Source organism: Rhincodon typus, chromosome 23 (assembly GCF_021869965.1).
Source record: "Rhincodon typus isolate 14 chromosome 23, sRhiTyp1.1, whole genome shotgun sequence".
Classification (NCBI taxonomy): domain Eukaryota; kingdom Metazoa; phylum Chordata; class Chondrichthyes; order Orectolobiformes; family Rhincodontidae; genus Rhincodon; species Rhincodon typus.
In genome coordinates this window covers 10,638,965-10,644,335 of record NC_063354.1, presented here as the reverse complement: position 1 = coordinate 10,644,335, position 5,371 = coordinate 10,638,965, and positions in this window count along the sequence as shown.

Sequence of the window (5,371 nt, the reverse complement as noted above, 5' to 3'; positions counted from 1 at the left end):
GGCACCTGGAGAACACATTTTTCCCTTCTAAGTCACACACCCTGATGGGAGAAACATTTAAGTACGATGTCCAAGTTCTCCATGGGCCCTTTATTGGTCTTCCCTGTTATTAGTATGTCACCCAGATAAATGGCAACCTGGGGTAGCTCTTGTAAAATGTTCTCCATGGTCCGCTGGAAAAGGGGCCAGGCTGATAATTGCCCAAATGGCTGTCTGTATATTGGTATAAACCCTTATGGGTGTTAATTGTAGCATACCTCTGGGACTCCTCATCCAGTCTCAATTGCAGGTCGGCATAGCTCATGGCTCGTAAAGGATAGCCCCCCACCAACTTTGTGTACACGTCCTCTATGCGAGGGATTGGGTACTTATCCAGCTGCGAGAAGTGGTTTAAGGTTTGCTTGAAATTCCCACAAAGACGAACTGAGCCATCAGGCTTCACAATCGGTACCGCTAGTGCTGCCCATTCTGCAAACTGCATTGGTTTGATGATTCCTTCGCTCTCCAGCCTCCTGATTTCCGCCACTACTTTTGCCCGCAAGACAAATGGCGCTGGGCAGGCCTTGCAAAATCTCAGTATTGTGCCCCAGTCAACATGTAAAGAGGCTTTGGCCCCTTTCATAGGCCCAAGCCCTTTCTGAAATACTCTTGGGTATTTCATTTGGACTTCACTGAAGCAGCCATTTTCCAATGGAAAAGAGTTGAGCCAATCCTTCTCTTTCTTGAATCTTTCTCAACCAACTCCATCCCAATAGGCTTGGGCCCGAGCCTTTTACTGCCATCAGTGCTTACTGCGAAAACTGCTTCTCATAGAAGACTGGAACCAAAGTCGTACCCTTAATCTGTAATGGTTCCGCAGTGTATGTTCTGTCTGGCTGAGGTCTTGCGCAAATTTAAGGTTTGGAGTCCCGAGCAAATCTTGTTAAAGACAGGTTCTGCAACCACAGATATAGCTACACCAGTATCGACCTCCATGGGAACTGGGTGACCATTTAAACAAACATTAATTTTAATCGGTTCCAACTTGGATGTCACTAAGCAATTTAATTGTCCCAACCCACATGTCGGAGGACCTTCCAGGGTGTGCACTCTCCTGGGTACTTGAGTTTTCTTATTCAAGTCAGACCTTGTTAGACTCCTTCTCTGTCTCAAGTCCATGTACTGGCAGCAACTACAATGGCTCGCTGGCCCAGATCCAGTAGAACATTCTAGCCATTTGGCCGAGGCTCAGCTTTGTTGTGGGGTTCTGCTGTGGGCTGTCCTCTGCTCAGGATATGCCCTGTGTGACGCTCTGCAATTGCCCGCACTCGTGGTGTTCCGCGAGCTCAGTCGGACTGGTGAGGGAGTCCACTCCCATTGGAATACCCTGTAGCTCCCATGATCCACTTGCCACATTTTCCAATGACAACACCAGCTGCAGTGCCTGTTTGAAGTCCATTTGGGCTTCAGCTAGTAGGCCCTTCTGCATGGTTATGTCATTAATCCCACATACCAAACGGTCCCTCAGCATCTCATGCAGGGTTAACCCAAAATCACATGCCTCTGCCAGTCATCACAACCTCATCAAAAATCCTGATACAGATTCCAACGGTTCTCTAACAGCTGAATAAAACCAATAGCACCTCAGAATTAGAGGAGGCTTGGGGTCATAATATTCCTTAACCAACTCTGTCAATTCTTGGAAGATTTTAGTGTCTGGTGCCTTTGGGAAAGTTAAGTCCTTTATAATTGAAAATGCTGCAGATCTGCAAGCAGTCAGAAGGGTTAGTCATTACTTTTCATCTGCTCCAATGTCACTTGTCCAGAAAAAGCATCACATTCTTTCCACATACTGGGCCCAGACTTCAACGGCAGGGTCAAATGAGTCAAGCTTCCCAAATAAAGGCACGATGCCAGAAATGCTTACCCTAACTCCAAGATGACTGTTGCATGTGAATGCTCTTCAGGAACCTCCTGTTTTCTCTCATCACCACAAAAATAACTGCACAAAGGCTGATATCCTGTCACCAAGTTACCCTTTATTTATTTGTGCACAGTACACTGACTGTAGCCAACCAGCTCAGAGTCAGTCCCCTGGACTGAGGGGATTCTAAACCTCCTGGGTATATTGGTCAGCCAGGGCTTTCCTGATTGGCCCAGGTTAACAATTCCAATCAATGACCACATAGTCAACAAGGTCAACCTGGTTCCAATCACTAGATTAGCCTTGGTGTAACCAGCTGAGGGGCCAAGAGACTAAAGAAGAGGACATTGGGCAATTTGGGGAATTCCATCCAGAACGGAAATAAGTTGAGGAACCTTGCCCAGCAGTTAGTCATAACATCATCCCAGGAATTAGTTTTATGAAGCTTTGTGGCACTCCCTGTTTGGCGAGTCTGGATCAGGAGCCTAAAACTGCACACAACACTCCTGGTGTAGACTTATCAAGGTCCTATAATTGCACTGAGGTAGCATTATTGCTAAAAGAGAATGTCTGCTTGCACCCCAAAACATGCTGTCAGTACATGTGTGCAAAACACACATGCCAGTACTGCCATTGTCTTCACCCCATCCCATTCGCTCATATTTATTGTGCTTATTCGGGTGTTGCCATGTTTTATACTGGCAGAGTGTTTCACAGACTGGTGCATGCACAGAAAGGGGCTCAGTTGTCTGGACGGCTGGTTTGCGAAGCTGAGTGATGCTAAAGCTGAAGGTTTAATTCCCACTCCTATGAAAGGTTTTCCTTCTCAACCTCTCCACTAGTCTGATGCATGGTGATCCTCAGGTTAAACCACCACCAGTTGCTTCTCTCAAATGAGAGAGCACCTCTATGGTCTGGTAAGAGTATGGGAATTTACCATTTTGCATCCACATAACTTTCCACATGCGCCATGTGAACCTTCCGGAGACACAGCCTAGCTAAAATCCAATTCTGACAGGGACTTTAGGGAGCAGTTCAACGGAAGGTCATTAACCCAAAACATTAACTCAGCTTCTCTTGCCGCAAACCCTCCCTGATCTGCTGAGCATTTCCAGTATTTTCTGTTTTTATTTTAGATCTGAAAGTGGATTTGTTTCCCCAAAGCATATTTCAAAAAGGCTGAAACTGCCAGTAATAGATTGCTGTGCTAAACATCTCTGAAAACTTCAATCCCACATTGGCCACTGATAGGAGTCTGTGGGAAGTGTTCTTGGAAATTATTGGTTTCCAAGCACATATTCACATTGCTACTTCCAGTTCATAACATGAACTAAAGACATTATCTTCGACCTACACAGTAGAATTCCATGCTTTTGTAATAAAAATTTGAATCTCTCTTACTATAAAGCTTTCAATTTTAGCGATGTGAGCAGTTGAATCTGTCTGCTTTTAATTTTACAACTGCAGCAGGGACAGAGATAATTAGCCACTGACCGCTTTTTAAAATTGCAGCACAGAGAATAAGATTCCTGTCATTATGGCCTGAATTGAATTTTGTGAAGTTTACAAATCTGCATCATCGATCATAGGTCTTTGTGAGCTGATGAATTTCATCTGCAGAAGGTTTTGCCTGTAACATGATCTCAGAATTACCAGCTGTAATTGTAGGGCTGAACCAACCCCCAAAACCCCATGAAAATGCAGTTTCAGAGTTTGGTTGTAAGATATAGCCTGATGGCTCACTGAGTATCTGCATCGCTTAGAATGGCACCATGTCTATAAGGAGCAGAAGTCTTGCTGCTCAAAATGCGAATGGAACTTCACTTTTGACTTCAAATGCCTTTTCAACAAGAGCTTTAATCCACTCATATACTTGCAGTTTGGAATTCTTCTGCCATATCCTATCCTTTCTGCTGCAACTCTTCCTAGTTTCAAAAAACCTTCAAAAGTTTTCTTAGTATTCCTGCTTCTCCTATCTCTTGCTTGCAGTGTGGCTCCATCTCCTCTCTTCTTTCTACCTTGGAAAGCATCTTTCGTGTATGAAATTGCTACATCATTGTAAGTTGGTGTTATCACATGCAATATTCTTACTTTATCACAAAGTAGTACACCACATGCAAACACAGAAGAAGGCTATTCTGCCCATTAGATCCATGCCAGTGATTATGTTCTGTACTAGCCAGAGCTAAAATAGGTCAGTAAGTTTAATGACACTCTCCAAAATCCTCCAAATTAGTCATTCGTAATCTTGGGTATTTTGCTCGAACAGTGGAATTTCATTATTTCAGAAAAGTATCCTGCAAAATGTGGGTAATGGGTAGGTAATTGATGATCATCAAATGTTGATCTCATCGATATGGTGCATCTGAAGCCTTCTCACTGAAGTGAAAATAAGCACAATCCTAACAATAGGCACAGAAATGAGGTTTTCCTGAGTTATTTATGTCATTTGGGAGATTATGTGTGTGCAGCTGACTCTAGGCCTTTGTCTTATGCAAACTCCAGGAGTGGTTGAGAAGATAAGAAATTAGAATATAGATAATTAAGGCTTCACTGTAATGTAATTGTGAAGAAGTCACAATTTTAAGAACCAACAACCTTTATTTACATGGCATCATTAATGTAACAAAATATCCTAAATTACTCCACAAGAGCATTATAAAACAAACACTGAAATACATAGGATGATATTGTTCCAAGAAGTAGATTTTAAAAAGTATCTTAAAGATGGAAAGCTAGTAGAGAGATGGGGAAGTGTAGGGATGGAATTCCAGAGCTTGGAGAATCGGCACAAGCACCATTGACTGTAGAACTGGATATAAGCGAGACGCTAGAATTAGACAGCACACGTACCTGAGTATCTTGTGCAAAATCCAAAACCTATGGAAATAATCATGTGAAATGGTGACAGACGTCATAAACAGCGGTGACCAACTTTATTTTTAAGTCACTATTTTATCCTTCAATAGGTTAAACCTTACTGCCATATTATATTTGTATATTTGGTGCACTTTCATGCAAGTACAGTTTAACTCTCCACACAAGGTGAATCAGCTCAATAATGAGAATTAAAAACCGAAAGAACTGCCGATGCTGTCACCAGAGGAAGGGTCACCAGACCCGAAATATTAGGTCTGACGTTTTCTTCACAGATGCCGCCAGACCTGCTGAGCTTTTCCAGCAACTTCTGTTTTTGTTCCAGTTATGTGTATTGTTGTCCCTTTCAAGTCAACAATGGGATCAGGTGACAGTGACAAAATACAAGTGAGTGTGTTCATCCTGTCATACTCACAGTCTTAGAGGTGACACCTTGGTGCAGTAACACTTTCCAGAGGCAAAGTCTGAGATGTCCTGTGGAAAAGCAAAGGGATTAAAAGGGAATCAGAGATAGTAGGAACTGCAGATGCTGGAGAATCCAAGACAACAAGGTGCAGAGCTGGATGAACACAGCAGGCCAAGCAGCATCAT